The sequence below is a fragment of the Ambystoma mexicanum genome, chromosome 6q, assembly GCF_040938575.1.
Source record: "Ambystoma mexicanum isolate Mex_15411 chromosome 6q, UKY_AmexF1_1, whole genome shotgun sequence".
NCBI classification, from domain to species: domain Eukaryota; kingdom Metazoa; phylum Chordata; class Amphibia; order Caudata; family Ambystomatidae; genus Ambystoma; species Ambystoma mexicanum.
Genome location: NC_090937.1, coordinates 1252669022 through 1252686463, shown reverse-complemented (window position 1 = coordinate 1252686463; position 17442 = coordinate 1252669022). Strand labels below are relative to the sequence as shown.

The following is a 17442-nucleotide window of genomic DNA, read 5'->3' as shown; positions in this document are numbered from 1 at the left end:
GGATGAGAAGGATAGGTGATGGGGTAAGGAGAGGGTAAGAGCCTTGAGATTGTGGTGAACAAATGTGGGAGAATGAGCATGCTTAGTAGGGCAGGGTGGGGCGGGGCAACAAAGTTTAAGCTATGGGGAGAATAAAAAGACAGGGAGGACTGGTAAGAGGACCAATACTAATTTCCATATGTCTAGCCCCTTTCTGTGAGGGCTTATACAAAGTAAAAACAATGGCGAGTACGATTTTTCCACAGTACTGCCAATTGTTATAACTTTTCAAGTATATGCAAGGTTTTTCTAAACGGTGTGCATCGTATGAGGGGCTTGGTAAATAGAGCGTGTCTGATGTGGGTCTGTGAGTGATGACAGTAGGTATGTAGGCTGGCGCTCTAGTGCTTCAGGAACTACGGGTGGAAATGTTTGAACAGTCAGGTCTTCATGTCTTTCCTGAAGTGCTGGAGCGTTGGAGCAATGCCGATGTCTGGGTAGGTGTGCCTTCCCAGTGGCGTTGTGTAATAATTCAAGAACATGCTATCTTTCACTTTTTGGTTTATCTCTGTAAGAACAAGAGGGTATTCCAGCCCTGCGCCCCTTGCTTGATGTAAGAAAGGCTGCCAAGCTGCACCCCATTGAGGGCCAACAAGGCAAACACATGTTCGGGGCTGCTTGCAATCCCACAGAGAAGGGAAGCGGCATGGCAGTCCTGCTGGACTGATTCTAAATGTGGAAGAGCCATGACTGAAGTAGCAAGATGACTGTTATACTGTTATGGTGAGGGTGGTTAAGAATCAATGGCATTAGAAGGTTGCTGAGAGAAAAGCCAGTGGTTGTGATTAATTCAAAATATTCCATCCATACATGCTTGCGTATGCATACAGTCCCCCTTAGTCTTCCCTGCAATCTTATTTAGCAGTCCATTAGAATGAATTCTACGTCATTTTCATGTGCAAGCTCCCCATTCCTTGTACAGGTGACTCTTACTAAGGGACACCTTCTCACTGTCCCTTTTTCTCTAAAGGTCTATTTTTCCTTTTCCCGCTGACACATTTATGAGCTTGACTCGCCAAATGGCCTTGCTGTTGTTTACTTCCTTGGCTCTTTCCCGTCATTCCCGCTTACTTCCGTGTCTCTTCTATTACCTGTCTCCTTCTGGTGATCTTTCTCGATGTCTTTTCCTCAGCCCCATCTCTATCAGTCTCTCACGCCTTTCAATTTCCAGTGCTGTGGGCGTTATGTAAATGCTCCATTCTATTCGCCGCTCTTTTCTTTCTCTCCACATCTACTCTTGCCCTCCTCTCCCCTTTTACCTTTTGTGCCACATGCCGCTCGGCTGACCTAACAGGCATGCACTTTAATTTTCTTGAGTACTGTTTGTCCAGCTCCGTATTCTTGGCAAAGCTTCCTCAGCAGATGGAGACCGCCTTTTCTATTTCCTAATGGCACGGAGCCAGACTTGCTAATTTCAAAATCTCTTTCTTTCTAATTAAGAATCCAAATGCGGCTACTGGTAATGATAACCTACTGGGCTGTTTACAGCAGGCCCTCGAGCACAAACACAGCATCTTCGTCGCCATCTCCTAGCCGGGCCATTCTCAGCAGCTCTCCACAACGCTTTGAAGATTACTTTCCGTGGCCACTTACCTCAGTACAACGTTTCACCTTCATGATAATGCCTGCTCCAAATAGCGCTGAAAAGAGGCTAACATAGAACAGAGCGCTAGAGGGGGCCTGTGGCTCCTTTTCACCCCGCAGCTCTCTTACATGACAAGGGGCTGAGGATGGATTGTGGTATGTGGCCCCCTGGTGTTGATTCCTAGCTGCAGTCACCCCTGGATCTAGACGTAGGGGTGCACACCTTGTTTCGCTGGACGGCCGAAAGTACCACACAAGTAACATACTGTGGGCCGAACTATGCATGGGAATGGGCGACTGGAAGGCACATCATTGCATGAATTTGTTTTTTTTAATGGCTAGTGTAACACGTGATTCATAGCATGTTAATGGCATTACCACTTTTATTTGTATCACGCAACTAAAATCATGTTTTAGAATACAAGTAAAGCTGCACGAGTTATGCAAAGACAAAAACTGGATCACAGATGCTCCACACATGACAGATTTAGAGACTGACTTCAGGCCAGCAGCAACTCCTCATTAACTCATGTGACTTGGAGGGCCATGAATAATGTCCCAAAGGGACACATTTGGCTCTCAGGCTCCATGCTGTGCACCACTGATCTAGATTGCCCTTGCATAGTTGCAAACATGACTTATTTCAATCTGTATGTGCTTATCCAGTCCTGTTTTTTTTGTTTGCATTCTGGAACTTGTTCCACTTTTCTCATTATATGGACTACGAGTCCCGGGAAAAAACAGGACTGGATAAGCACCTACAGATTGGAATGGGTCATGTTAGCAACTATGCCCTTGTGCTAGTGCAGCTGCACACCTCGTCCTGTAGACCTTGCAGCTTGCCTGGGTTTTCAGTCTTGACCCTGCATGTGCAGTGAGAGATAGCTTCTGGAGTGTCCCTGACATGGTAAAGCACTTTTTTATTTTTTTTTGTCGGCAGAGGCGACAGCAAACACATACATCAGAGCAGGCAATCCATTCAATGTGGGTATACAGTAATACAATAACTGCATGAGCAACTTTACAACCAGTAGGGGAGCAATGACTGGTGATAAACCACAACGTATATGTCCCTTATTGAGGGGTCATAGAGGAGTCACTTCCGGAGGTGCTCTCCTCTTGGCTGTGAAGGTAACTGTTAAAGGCAGTCCAAATGTTCATGGGGCATGAGTGGAAGCATATCAAGGTACTCTTCTTCACAGTTTCGGGACAAAGTAAGCAAATGTACCCACTTCTGATGTGTAGGGGGAGAGGAACTCTTCCAACTTGGAAGAACGCATTACTTGGCTACCATGCAACTTATGTTTAAAAATTTGGCCATACATTTAGCCTCATCAGTTTTCCACACCCCAAACAGGACTCCCATTGGGTCAGGATCAATTACAGTTTCAATGATCTCAGACAATGTCCCCAGGATTCTCTCCCAGAATTCCCTCAGTTTATGGCATGTCAAGAACATGTGCAAATGGTCTGCATTCTCCGCCCTGCAGCGGGGGCAGGCTTGTGGTGTAGTGCTGGCAAATTTGGAGAACCTGATAGGGGTGTAGTATAGTCTTTTCAACAATTTGTATTGCATGGTACGATATCGGAAGTTCAAGGAGACTCTATTGGTATGCAAGCACATTTTCTTCCATAGGTGGTCAGAAACTTCAAGGTCCAGTTCCTCCGCCCACTCACCATGAGCCCTGGAATCGAATCAGTCAGGGCACTTGTCAATAGCAGTTTGTACAATGAAGGGACAGCGCCCCGGGCCCCACCAGAGTTAGCTATGTATGTGATCCCTGGAGAGCCCGGGGGCTCATTGGGGGAATCCGGCCAAGCAGCGCGGAAGGCAGCGCGGAGCCTGTAGTATTGCAGAAATTCAAGTGCCGACTCTGAATGGCCCGGCCTCCATGTCTGTGGGTTTATAAACCGCCCATCGGGATAGAAGTCTGTTAGTGCGTGATAGCCCAGGGTGCCCCAGTGTCGCGCCAGGGCTGCGTCGTGTGTGGGCTCCAGCTCGGGGAGCCCCCAGATAGGAAGCCACTTGTAGTAGGGGTGTTGTTCTGCCGAGATGCTGAGCAGTCAGCCCCAGGCATGCACGGTGGCTCTGACTGGGTCAATGGGAGAGTCCGGTATGTACTGTCGGTGCAGTATGAGTGTCATGACATTAACTCCGACCGCATCCAGCGTCTCCAGCTTGACATGCAGGAGTGGGGGGGAAACGGGATACCAATGGGAAACGCATTGAGCTTGCGCCCACAGCCAATACAACTTCAGATCCGGGGTGGTAAATCCCCCTCTTCAGTATGGGAGCGTCATATCTGACCATTTTTTGCATACCGCACCTGAGTGCCAAAGGAACTGCGTGCATAGTGTATGAAGTCTTGTAAAGTATTCCCCACTGGACAGATGGGAATGTTACTAAATATGTACAATAGCTTGGGGAGAAGTACCATCTTGATAAGAGAAAGCTTCCCAGCAAATGACAATGGGAGCGAGCGCCAACATACCATTTTGGACTCTACTAGCTGTACCGTGGCCAGGTAGTTCTCTGCCAGCAATGTGTTTTTGGATAGGGACACCTGGAGCCCCAGGTACTTAATCCCGCCGGGTGACCAGAGGAGTGGGTATTCAGTGGCCGGTTGTTGGGTGGAGCTGGTAAGGGGAAAGACCTCAGATTTGGAGTAATTGATCGTGAATCCCAAGTGGGTGCCTATGCGAGTGATATCTTGCAGTATTGGATCGAGATGGGTAGCAGGGTCCCTAATATACAATAACACATCTTCTGCATAGAGTGATATCATTTTGGGAGTGTCCTTCAGTCGTATCCCCCTGCGGGAGTGGCACGCTCTGATGTAATCTGCCATTGGCTCTATTGCCAGGGCAAAGAGAATTGCCCATCGTTTCCAGCACTAGCCACATATATTTCCAAGACACCATATCAAACGCTTTTTGGGCGTTGAGTGTAACCGCTACCACACTTGCGCCCTGACCGATTCGCGCCATGAAGTTGAACAATCGCCTAATGTTGTGGGAAGTGGATCTCCCGGGAACAAAGCCGGCTTGGTCCTCGTGGACCATGTGTGTCATTACTGGGAGGAAGCGGTTCGCAATGACCTTGGCGAAGATCTTGGTGTCCAGGTTCATGAGAGAGAGGGGTCTGTATGAACCGCATTCATCGCTGGGTTTACTGGGTTTAAGTAGCACCGTTATGACGGCCTCGCGCATATGCAACTCCCTGTGTTTGGGTGGCTGGGAATAGAGGTTTGTGTAGAAGTCAGTGAAAATGTCCAGTATCTGCTGGTCTGACCATTGTGTAATGCCTCGTCCATCCTTGATACAGGTAATCTGGGCCTGATCCCACTCCCCCCTTGTTAAGGTGGCCAATGTTGTACCGGGTCTATCACCTTCTCCATACCCGTGCTGCCTGTGGGCGGCTAAAGTATCGGACTTCCCTAGTGGCGTGTGCGTTGAACAACTGAAGTTCCTCACTAATTAGGGCGAGGGAGGCAGGATCGCTAGATGTCGAACAGTCCCGTTCCAGCTCTCACAGTCGGGACTCGGAGCGACTGAGGTCGGCTCTTATTGTCTTTAGTACTCCTGCCTCCTTAGGCATGGACATTCCTCTAATGTAGGCCTTGAAGGCGTCCCAACGGCACCAATGGTAGTGCCCTGAGGAGTGTTGTGCTCGAAATAGGACTCAATATCCGCTAAAATGCCAGCCCTAAACACTATATCCTGAAGGGCAGCTGACTTAAATCGCCATGTAGAGCATGTTGGGGCAGGCATTCCTAATTCCGATGATAGGGTGATTGGGGCATGGTCAGAAAGGGTGCAAGTCAGTATTTGCGCTCCTCTCACCTTTGCCATAGTGCACTTGACACAAGAAACAGATCTATTCTGGTGGAGCTGTCATGGACAGAAGAATAATGGGTATATTCACATAGTTGTGGATGTAGTAGTCTCCAGGCGTCTTGTATATCAAGTGTTGCACTGTTTATCTGCAGCTTGCGAGCCGCGCCGTACAGTGGCCTGGGGGCAGTCCCAGTCCTATCCATCCATGTGTCTAGTATCAAGTTCATGTCCCCTCCCCAGATGATCTGGACTCCTACATAACCCCGCAGTATAGAAGCTACCGTGTCCACAAAGTTGCGGGTATCCACGTTAGGGCCATGTGTATTCACAAGAAGGTATTTGCTGCTTGCAATTGTGCAGTGCAGTACAACATATCGGCCGTCAGGGTCAATATAGCTCTTGAGAAGTGTGAATTTAATGGATTTGTGTATCATTGTCAACACGCCTCTGGCCCGAGTGGAATAGGCGGTAAGTACCCTGATGTGATGCGACACGCCAGTCCGCCTCCGCTATTTTTCAATATAACTCCCCAACCAACTCCTCCCCCCACCACCCCTTCCTGTCAGGTAGTGTCCCCATCCTCCCCCCTCCCCATTATAAGAAACCTTCCCAAGGAACAGGAGTTTGCGGGCAAATCCCAACATGGGTCTACCATACTACTGGGCCAACAGGGGCCAACCCTCCCCCCCCAACAACCCATAAACATGATTGCTGCAACTGCAATGGGGTGCGCTGCTGCTGTGTATTTGACGCATGGACAAACAGGGAACTTTGAGTACCGAAGTCGGTACGTGAGTTAGTGGTTACCTATAATAGATGCATATTATACATTGCCCGCTGGCGCAGCAAGAACAGAGCTCGATCCGAAAGCTGAACAACATAGGTAGTCGGTTCCCGGTATCATCAAGCCCAGTGGTGAAACCTCAGAGGCAAGTAGAGGCCTATTCAAATTAAGCAGACCCGGCTGGGGAACATATGGTGTCAACACAAGGGGAACCGACCCAGTGCAACTGCTGCAGGAAACGGAAGTGTATATGCAAAGTTGAATTAATGAGTCATTATTACCATCGTCTCATTTGGAAGCAAACATCAACGTTCAAACAAGGATAATATGAAAACTGGGCGGTTGACGCTCAGTCGTTGTCTATAGGGACACCCTCTGCATTGGGAAGCAGTATTTGTGACTCTATGAACTTGACAGCTTCCTCTGGGACGGTGAAAAAATACAGTTTTTCCTTGTATGTGATGTTGTGCCATGCCGGGAACAATATTGTGTAGGGGACGCTCTCTCAACAGATTTTTTACGCAGAGGAACTGGCGCCTCTCCTGCTGCACGCCAACCGAGAAGTTGGGAAATATCCTGATGGTATGTGAGTCGAGGCGCAGCTCACCCTTCTCACGTGACAGCCAGAGGATAAGGTCTCTGTCCCTATAATTGAGGATTCTGGCGATGATAGGCCTGGGGAAGTCTCCCAGCTTAGGGTGCGGTGAAAGGGCCCGGTGAGCTCACTCTATAGTGAACTATGGGGACAGCGTAGGGTTACCCAGTAGCTCTTTAAGCAGGTTCTCGACCACCACCTCGATGCGCCCCTTAAGGGCATTCTCCAGGACCCCAATGATGCGCAGGTTGTTCCTGCACAAGCGGGACTCCAAATCGTCGCATTTGGCCTTCACAATCTTCATGTCTCGGGTCAGGGTGGCAACAGTGTCCCCGGAGGGCGTGCAGCCCATCTTCGTTTTAAGCTAATTCTGTTTTCTGCCTCGGTGATCCTGGTTCCGGCCTGGTCAACCCATGATTTAAGTGAAACAATGTTGGCGTTGATATTATCCAGCTTCTCGTGGAAGGAGGCAAAGTTCTTTGCCATTGATTCCATCATTGTAGTAAGATTAGGGGCTGATGTGCCGGAGTGCGTTTCGGGTTCGGGCTCCTCCTAAATGGATGATGAGTGTCCCGGTTCGGCCCTCGGCGCTGACTTTTTGAATTTATCCATAGCTCCCACCTTATTAGCTCACCGGGATCGATTAGACATTTCTGGAATAGTACAAGGCAATGGGGTGCCCCAGTGTTCGATGCCCGGAGTGGGGTGTAGAGCAGAGCGGGGGCCCTGGGTAGATAGAGTTGTAGTGCTGGACCGCAGATCTCCGTTGGGTGGAGGCAGAGTTGGCGCCGTTCATCACAACCCCAGCGCGGCTGATTGACCCAGTGGTGATGGTTAATAATGGAATAAGCGTGTGGGCAAAGTTCCACGTCTGACCGGTGGTCACATGCAGCCATGGAGGGTGTGCTGCAGGTAGCCACAAAAGGGAGCACTGGGAGTGGTGGTGAAAGGATTGTGTGGATAAATGAGGACCAGACCCACTAGTGCTTAGTCCAGCAATGGGCTGTGATGAGCCAGAGAGGAACCCTAGCAGAACAGCACAGTACGGATGTAGAAGTTGACAGGTGGCATGTGGGAGGGAGCCTCAAGTAGCAGGATAATTGTAGTAGTACACCGACCCCTGATGGATGAAGACATGGATGGCGAAGACGGCTGTGCCACAAGCAATGTCAGTGGGGCCAGCTCCAATGGCCACAGCGGTTTAGGTATGCAGGCGAGGCGCCAGCCCCCAGCAGGGATCAGCAGCCGCTGTGGAGGATGAGGACTCAGGCAGTCCTGTAGTAAAACGTTGGGGGCAACTGTGAAGGACGTGTGAGAATAAGAAAAGCCAGTCCCATTGGCGTTCAGGAGCCGTAGCCCAGACCGGGACCAGGGGATACCAGGCTGGGAAAGGGGTCCACAGGCGTGATGCGCACCTACAGATCACCGCTGCAGTCCGAGGGAGCGGAGAGGGATGCCCCGGGGAGCCCCCACAGCAGTTCTGGAACGGGGAGCGAGTGACGCGCAATCCGCGCAGAAGAGCCAGTAGGTGCTCGAGGAGGGCCGCGACAAAAGCGAGCCCCGTGGCCCAGCGCCAGCAGGCACCCGGAACCCAGGAAGCAGATCCCCCCGCTACTCCTCACCTGGATGTCCAGGTCCAATCACCAGCCCGGTGGGCGGCACACTCGGGTCTTCAGGCACGAGCCGGCAGAGGGCCCCGGCCGTGCCTCACAGCAATGTCTGGGGAGCAGGGTCCCTCCAAGTGCCCCCCCGGCAACAACGTAGGATCGAAGCAGGATGCCAACCCCGTGGCAGCAGGACACACGCAGGCACCAGCACCGCGGCAGCCACAGGGCCCAGTTGCGTGGGGACGAGCACAGCCACTGCCCGACAGGAGCCGGCACGCCGCAAGGGACGAGCACAGCCAGCCGCAATCAGAAGTGGAGTCAGGAAGGTCCCGCGTAGTTCGAGCTCGTGGGCCGCCAGCAGGGGCACAAAGTACGGGAGAGAAGCTACAGCCGTAGCAGGGCCATGGTGCTCCGATTTCACCCAGGATTGGGGGACAATATGTCTCCGAGTGTCTGCTGCTCACAGATGTAGGTATAGTCGGGTAAAATGCCAGAGAACCGCAGATTATGTTGGATTTGTGTCACTGCCACACGGAGCTCAGGAGCTAGGGAGCTATTTTCTAGGCTGCTCAACAGTGCCCCCCATGGGAAAGCCAATTGCCAGGCACTGCTGTAGTGGTATTAACTGGTCATTGTTGGTAGCAGCTGCAAGATGGTCTCTGTACCTGAGTATCTAATAATAGTTACTCGCAAATGCTTAATACTTATGCACAAGCCAAAACATTTGGCTTTGCCAATGCTTGTTTTAACAGGACTTCAGTGAATGACATGCATAGTGCTTATAAATCGAGTGGCTGAAGGCAAACCTGGTTAAGACATTTTTATTACACTAGTTGCTGGTTTATAGCTCTAATTAAGCCATTAGCTCTTCCAAGACTACTTTCAAAAAACACTTTGGGCCTCATTACGAGGTCATTACGAGGTATGCGGTAGAGGGATAATGGGGCCGTTATCCCTCTACCGCCCCATTACGAGGTCTCCTCGCGGGACCCGCTTAGGATGCCTGATTTTACCAGGCATCCTTAGCAGGTCCTGCGAGCAGACCAGGATGCAAACAATGGGCCCGTTGTTTGCATCCTCTCCATTCCCATTGAGCCCTATGGGGCTCGAAAGGGAATGGGGATATACCGGGTCCGGGTTCCTGGGAAGGTGAATTACCGGGCCCTCCAAGGTCGGAATGGCCCGGTACTTCCCCATTCCAGTAACCCGGACCCGGTACCCGGTATGGGGGTAGCCATGGCGCTAATAGCAGTATGGCTACCTCCATACTTGTAAAGAAGCCCTTTGAGTGCAAAGTTTGATGGTAAGACGTGATGAAAACTAGTTCAAAGAGTTCCCATGAGGAGGTGTTTTGGCCGGGGAGGGCAGGAACAGGGTAGGAATGGTCATATTTATGAGTGTAGCCATGGGGAGCCAATGGGTGGGCAAATAACCGCACAACACCTAAAAGCTGTGTGTCCCTCCTCATATGACATTTTTACGTATCTGCACTCTAATGCAATAGGTGGCGTAAGCGCCACCTAATATACCAAAATAAAAATACACAGGAGTCTGACTCTGGAATTGCTGCTGTGGCCTCTGTGTGCCCATGTGGTAAGATTTTCATATTAATGATAAATCTTCCTGACCAATGTCAACCCAGAACTTTTTGCTTGGACAAGGTAATTATTTTGCCTCGTCCCTTGGTGAGTGGGAATCTTTTTCACCTCTCACCTAATCTTTTACTCTTTTTATGGGTGACCTTTTTATGTCCCTCCATACTGTGTATTTGGATTGATTGTTCACTCTAACCTTTGGGCTTATGCTGGGTTGCCCCTTTGGGCTTCCCTTTTTAATTGCTCCTATTACCTTTTGGGTGAACTAATGTTCCCAAAAAGTAAAGTGGGATTTCCATCCTCTTTACATTTATTTTAGTGAGCCAGCACACCCCACCTTATGTGAAGTGCTAGGGAGATACACTGTATCTCCTTTCTTACTTACTTGGTAACATGTGTGTTGCAATTGCAAGTTCACTTGAATGGCGGGTGTCAGCAAAACTACTTTTTACTAGCAGACTGTCAAATTAGCCGCCGTAATGCACAGGAGGGCCACCATTCCGCTAGAATGGTGGGCTCCTTCTTTTTGTGCCATTTCTTATTTACTTGTTGTTACTTGGGTCTTTTTTGCTGGTCTAGGATGAAAGGACCCTGATTGAAGTTTTGTCTTCGGTGGGAATCTTTTGTATTCCCTGACAAGGCTCCAGAGTGTCTGAGAAGGCAGGAAGTGAAAGAGGAGTGCAAAGCTCTGCAGCCTTTTGTCTTTCACCTTTCATGAAAGGAACAATTTCCCACTTGCGAGAGGAAATTGAAAACTCCATTGCACAATATATTGCACAATCTCAGGGGGAAATTGATGATGCATGTAATAAGTGTAATGCCATGGTGCTAACACCCAATCTTGATCCACTTCTGAAAGGGCCCTCCCTAGCGCAGGCAGGAGCATACAAAAGCCAGGTTTCACCGGAAATAGTTAACACCACAAAGATCATGAGCGATAATCCCAATCGTCCACCACTAACAAATTGGAGGAGAAACCTTTCATAAATTCAGGTGACAAATGGCAAAAGTATAAAAATCATCACTGGCTCCTAATAAAATGCAGAGAACACCCATTCATGATATGATATGATATGAGAGTTTATTTATATAGCGCCTATACACAATGTGTTTCAAAGCGCTTCAAGGCAAGGGAGGGAACAAGGGAAAAAACAATGATATTCTTACAAGCCATGAACAGTAAGGATGCGAAATTAACTATCGTACTCGGCCTGGCGACATTTCAGATAGTGCAAGAGCTAAGACATAGATGAGGAAGGGAGGGGGAGAGTGGGAAGGAAATGGAAACAGGCAGGTGACTACCGTACTAGGCCTGATGAAATTTCTGGTAGAGCCGGAAAAAAACAAGAGATGAGGGAGAGGGGTGCAGAAAGGTAGGGTAAGAACAAAACAAGCGACTATCATATTAGGCCTGATGACATTTCAGATAGTGCTGGAGGGGGCTTGGGGAGGAAAAAACCAGTAAGGGGAGGGAGGAGGTTACAGACGAGGTTGCTATCATACTAGGTCCAGGGACAATTCTGATAGAGTAAATGCATAGAAGAAAGTAAGGAGAGGAGATAGGAAAAGGAAGAAGGGAAAGGAGGAGAGAACTGAGAGTTAGCAGTCAGAAGAGTGGAAAAGCAAGAGGGGAGAGTGAATACAATTGCAGAAGTCAGTAGTAACACATAATGTTGCAAGCCAGGATACAAGATGAAGATGGGAACAGCATGAATCAGGGCCACCATGAGTACAAGATACAAAAGAATTTCACCATGAGAGTTGAGAAAGGGTGATACATCATGAATGAATAAAAGTCAAATCCAGCATTGTCCACAAGATGGTGATGGTGAAACCAGAATGTATCAGGACAGACTCCTGCAGAAGTAGGCTTGTGTGGGGTGAGGGGGGAGCAGGGTAGAAGAATCAAGCAAAACAGGCAACACCTGTGTGCGAGAATGGGGGGCACAAGGGAACATCACGGGGGGACCAGAGGGAGTAACACATGTTGGTGCATGCCTAACTGCTGTCTGAGCAGGGGTTCGGGCCCTGGGTCCTCCAGGTCCAAACAGGAATTCCCCTTTTCTTCGTCTGCCCTTCGCTTATGACGCCCGGGCGAGAGATGCCCTTGATCTAATAGTTAAGAGCAGGAAGGAGGAGGCAGGACTAAGAAGGTGGGTTCTGCTTGCTAAGTGGTGAAAAGGAGCGGCAAACAGGAAGGCACCGGGTGGGTGGGGTTTGCTAAGTGGTGAAAAAGAGCAGCAAACAGGAAGGCACCAGGTGGGCGGGGCTTAGGCCAGGTGACCTAGATCCACTTGCACCTGCTACCCATCATGAAGTATGATATGAACAGAACAAGTCTGCTCAACATATGCATAGATGTCTTACCTCCTCAGATATCGATCTAGTAGAATTAAGAAACCATCATGATCTAACAGGGGCACGACTCTTCATCCAATCAAGTGTGGTTTTAAATACTCTGTGGCAGGCAAGATAAATACCTTATAATTTAGGATTTATTCTGGGTCAAGACGTCATACCAGATGAAGGAATTGAATCATTACAGGCAATATCTGGACCAAGAACCAAAATACAGCAAAATCTTACGTGACTGCCCATTCTAAGCCCATGACACACAAAATGTGGCGGAACCAAGCAAATTACAGGAGGCTGTAACAATCCATGATTGGTGAAAATGTGAGCTTAATGTCCTGGAATACGAGAGGTCATAAACATTTCATTAATACAAATCTGATGAGCTGAACAATTATGATATTATTATGTTCCAGGAAGCATGGCTCACAGTAGATCCTATATGGGATTCTTACAATATATTGACAGTTCTGGCCATAACCAACGGTCGAGGTCGACCTATGGCAGGTTTGTTGATAGCTACTAGGAACACCAAGAATCTTAATATAAAGGCTTGCAAATCGCCACTTCCATATATTCAAATAGCCAAACTTCAGAAGGGTTCCCATACTCTTGCCATTATCAATATTTATTGGGAGGAAAACACATCTGTCTGTTACTTGAGACAGACGTCAACTATATCCTTATAATGGGAGATTTGAATCTCCACCTAACATCTACAGATAAAACCCAATTAACATCTGATGAATTACAGTGGAATAAATTGATGACTGAAAGGAATTATGTCATGCTGAATGGATCCACACAGGGGGATATACTAGATTACATCTATAGCGACAAAGAGTTTGCTAATCTGGTTTATTCATTGGTTATCAAGCCCACTGAATTGAGTGATCATGATCAACTCTGCCTCACATGGAGCTGGCCAACATGTCAGATGACCAAGCACATGAATTTTCATGCTGCCCATGTCACAGTGAATAATGCAGGCAATTGCATAAAATGGACAGAGAACGAACTAGTCCAATTTGAACACACATTGACAAATGCCTTTAGAGGTTCAAACTTTTATGAAGCAGGATGCTATGTTATGACGATGCAGAGATTTATGCAGGGAAGGGCATCCGACAGACAGCACACACATAGACATCTTCCTGCTTTTCATCTAGAATTAAAAACAAAAAAGGCCCAGCTCAGGCAAGACATACGAAATCTTAAAAGTGGCCTGCCTGTAGCCAGGTCCCGACAAATCAGGCACCTTAAATCGGTATATAAAAACTGGTTACGCGGTAGAAGCGCAATCCGGTATCAAAAAGATGGAGAACATATGATACGCCAAATTATGACCAATTCATCAGGTGGTAAATGGACCCTTTTGAATGAAGCGCTACATAAAACCCAGGCCTCTATACAAACAAACCCTATAACAGAAAAAGAATGGAGCGACTACTATGGTGGTGTTTATCGGTCGCCCTTCCCTGACTGTGAAGCCGATTTTACTGGGATAAATCTCAATGATGAATTCCCATTTGATAGAGACGATATAATGCATGGACTATCGAAGCTCAGTCGATCGCGAGCTACAGGGCCAGATGGCCTTCATAACGGTATGTTGAAACAAAATTCTCACGTATGGGCCTCAATTCTGTACCAAATATACATGCAAATAATGAGAACTGGTAGAGTACCAACTTCTTGGAAGAAATCAATTATTATGCCTATTTTCAAGAAGGGGGATAGATCTGACCCCAAATCATATCGTCCTATCGCCCTCTTAGACTGCCCAGGTAAGATTTTTGCTCGATTGTTGCTGACAGAATTTAACAAATGGCTAACAAATGCAAATTTAAGGGATCCTTTATAGACAGGATTTTTACCAGGTTTGGGCACAGCTACTAACTTGATCACTCTAAACTCTATTATACAGTGCGAAAAACAACGGAAGCAGCCAATTTATGTTGCATTCATAGATTTTCACACTGCTTTTGATTCAGTCACCAGATAGTTATTAATTAAGAAATTACTCAGCCTAGGGTGTCCATGGTTCATACTAAAATGGCTAGTCGAACTGCATTCAGGCACCAGTAATCAGATCTGCCTAAGTCGCAATGGCCTTCTATCCAATGCCATTGAAACAGCTCATGGGCTCAAACAAGGTTGCCTACTGGCTTTGACATTATTTAATTTCTTTTTGCTGATTAAGTGTTTGTTTCAAAGGGTTGACAAACGATGCACCTAGACTGAAGGGAACACCAATAAATTGGCTATTGTATGTTGATGATATGATCTTGATCTCCAAAACACCAAAAGGCCTGAGACTGCTGTTAAAAGCTCTAGATATTTATGCCCAGAACAATTGCATCACAATAAATACAATGCAAAACATCATATTACAAGTTGTTTGAACCTACACATATCTAGGAGTAATAGTTAATAATCATCCAATGGATACTCCATATGAAGAAAACCTAAAAAGCTAAATATTTACAGCAAACCAGAATTATTAGAGCCAAATACTGTAAATTTACAATTGCACCAATTGGACCAATAATTACATATTACAAACAGAAAGTGACACCTATCCTACTGTATGGTACAGAAACAAAAAAATGGAAGCCATATCGATATTGGTCCAAAATAGAAGGCTCTTACTGGAAAAAAAAGCTTTATGTTTACCTATGTCTGAATCCATTGCGATAATTAGACACAAATTGGGATTGATTTCCTTACATGCTCTCTATAAATGGAAATTATGTTAATTGTATAGGAAATGCTGATTGAAAGCAAGAATGTACTCCTAGTTTTAATAGCAGACTATTTGAGAATTTCTAGCGACAATTTCCAAAGTTATGGCGATTCAGGGCGCAAAAAGTTCTACAAGATGCGGTTATCTCAATCAGTTTTCAAACTGAGAATACAAATAAAGCAAAACAGAAACCCTGAGAATATGACTGGGTGAAAACCAGAGAGCAATGTATGAGATATAAAAATGTTAGTCAAAATCCTTTTGTCTATAAAAGATATGGAACAACAGCGGCATACGTGGTAAAGTTGACAAATCCCCAGCATCGTGCAGACTTTTTGCGCTTTAAGATAAACCTGTGGCCAACTAATGAAGTTCTATGTAAACGATAAACAAAAAAATGACCATCAGTCAAAAATAATGTGTCATTTTTGTCATCAGGCACCAGAAACTCTGAGGCATCTGGTGGTAGATTGTCATGAGCTATTAGCGCAAAGATGTGTTCATTTTAAGTGCCATTTTGAAGAGTATATGAACCTAACCCACCAACGCCTATGGGAAGCACTGTTTCATGCTGACAGGCCGTCAGTCAGATAGGCTATTACAAACTATTTACAGAAGTTGAACTTCAAGGAAAATGTATAACAGCTATCAACTCAAAGTCTAATAAGATGATAGGGTAAGGGGCGTTTGCCATGCAAACAGGATGTTATTGCTAAGCTGCTTTTTGATGTGATAAGACATTGAATTTTTATTTGTATGACATTTTTGGGGGAAAGAAATGTGTCAAAGGAATTATTAATTTTGTTTTTTCTTTTCTTCCTTTATGTAAATAATATTGCTTGATCTTATTCTACATTTTTGCTCAGATTACCATTCGTATTTTTACTGTAATTTTACACGTTGAAAGATTAACACTGAACTGTGTTTTAAAAAGTAACATGGTTGTTGTAACTGTATCCATTCCTGATAGAAGAAAGTGACATATGTTGCAAGATATGCTTGTAACAGTGTTGGTCCAATTAAGTGTGTTTATAAGAGAATAACACTGTCTATTGGGACCAATAAGTTCTACAACCCTTTAATTACTTATTGTGTTCTGAAAGTATACCTAACCTGGTTAACTCCCCAAGAATAGCTTAAAGGGGTAGTTTGGTCAGAAATGTTATTGGCCCAATCATTCAGGAATGTATTTTAGTGCATACATTGATAGTTCTTAAAAATAATTTCAATGCAACTCACCAGAGTTTTTCTCACTTTAAAACATGTGAAAATAACAGGTCGGGTACCGCCGTCTTGTGCTAATCTTATCCGTTGATCCATGGCCCTAAGATCAAGTGCTGTTGCGGCACTAATTTAGATCACCCGCCCCTAAAGCTGACATCACTAGATGTTCACAATGAGCCCCACCTATTTTAATGATGTTAATTGGCAGCGTAGCCAAACGTACCCCGTCATCACCAACAGCAAAATGTTATCTAATGCAGAACCAGGAACAAAAACACACACATCCACAACAGACGCAAAAACGAAAAAAAAGTTTATTTTGAAGAAACAGCAATAGTCGGGAGCATAACAAGTACTGAAAAGAGGTAATTAAGTCAACGGACACATGGGTAACTTTTTCCGATAGAGGTTATAGCTAGTGAACATCACATGGTTCTCATTTTTAGTTTAACCGTGAACAGTGATCTTATAATGCTGATTCTGTTCATCAATCGAGTAATCCCAGTCTTTGCATGCTTCACAGAAATGTATTATCTTCCGTTGCCGATTTCTGATCGAGGAACATGGCGTTCCATTACAGAGAAGAAATTAGTGGTTTCAATTTTAAAAGCAACACTTTCACATCTGCACGTTTTCAGAACCTATAGGTTTCCATGCTGCTCCTTATTACTGCAACTGCGAAAGGACAAATTGGTGTCTAGCGATCGTCCCAGATAATGGTTATCACAGATGCATTGTTGATTATTGTCCAATTGCGGTTAAAGAAGCCATCAACCGGTAAACCTTACCCATGACAGGTGCACAATGGTATAACATAACTATGGAAAATCGAGAATGCACAAATATATTTCAGTACCCAATTCATAATTGTTTATACACAGTACATATTTATGTTAACGATCAATTTAAGTAATAATTAACACGTACAATGCCTATTATTTGCATCAAGTTAAACGTTCATCTGTCACAACATAGATCATGTAGCATACAGCACACTTGCAATCCTCACTTGCAAAAATATTATTTAAAACTTTGCTTACATTGTGTCTTGTGTTTCCATTCTCCTTATGTGATGGATG

The 17442-nt window shown here is 46.1% G+C and overlaps 1 protein-coding gene across 1 annotated transcript in view; it reads right to left on the bottom strand.

Annotated features, from left to right (window-relative positions):
• CCKAR (cholecystokinin A receptor) overlaps positions 1-17442 on the bottom strand; it is a 385208-nt gene that overhangs the window by 120622 nt on the left and 247144 nt on the right. The gene's annotated exons all lie outside the window — the stretch shown is intronic.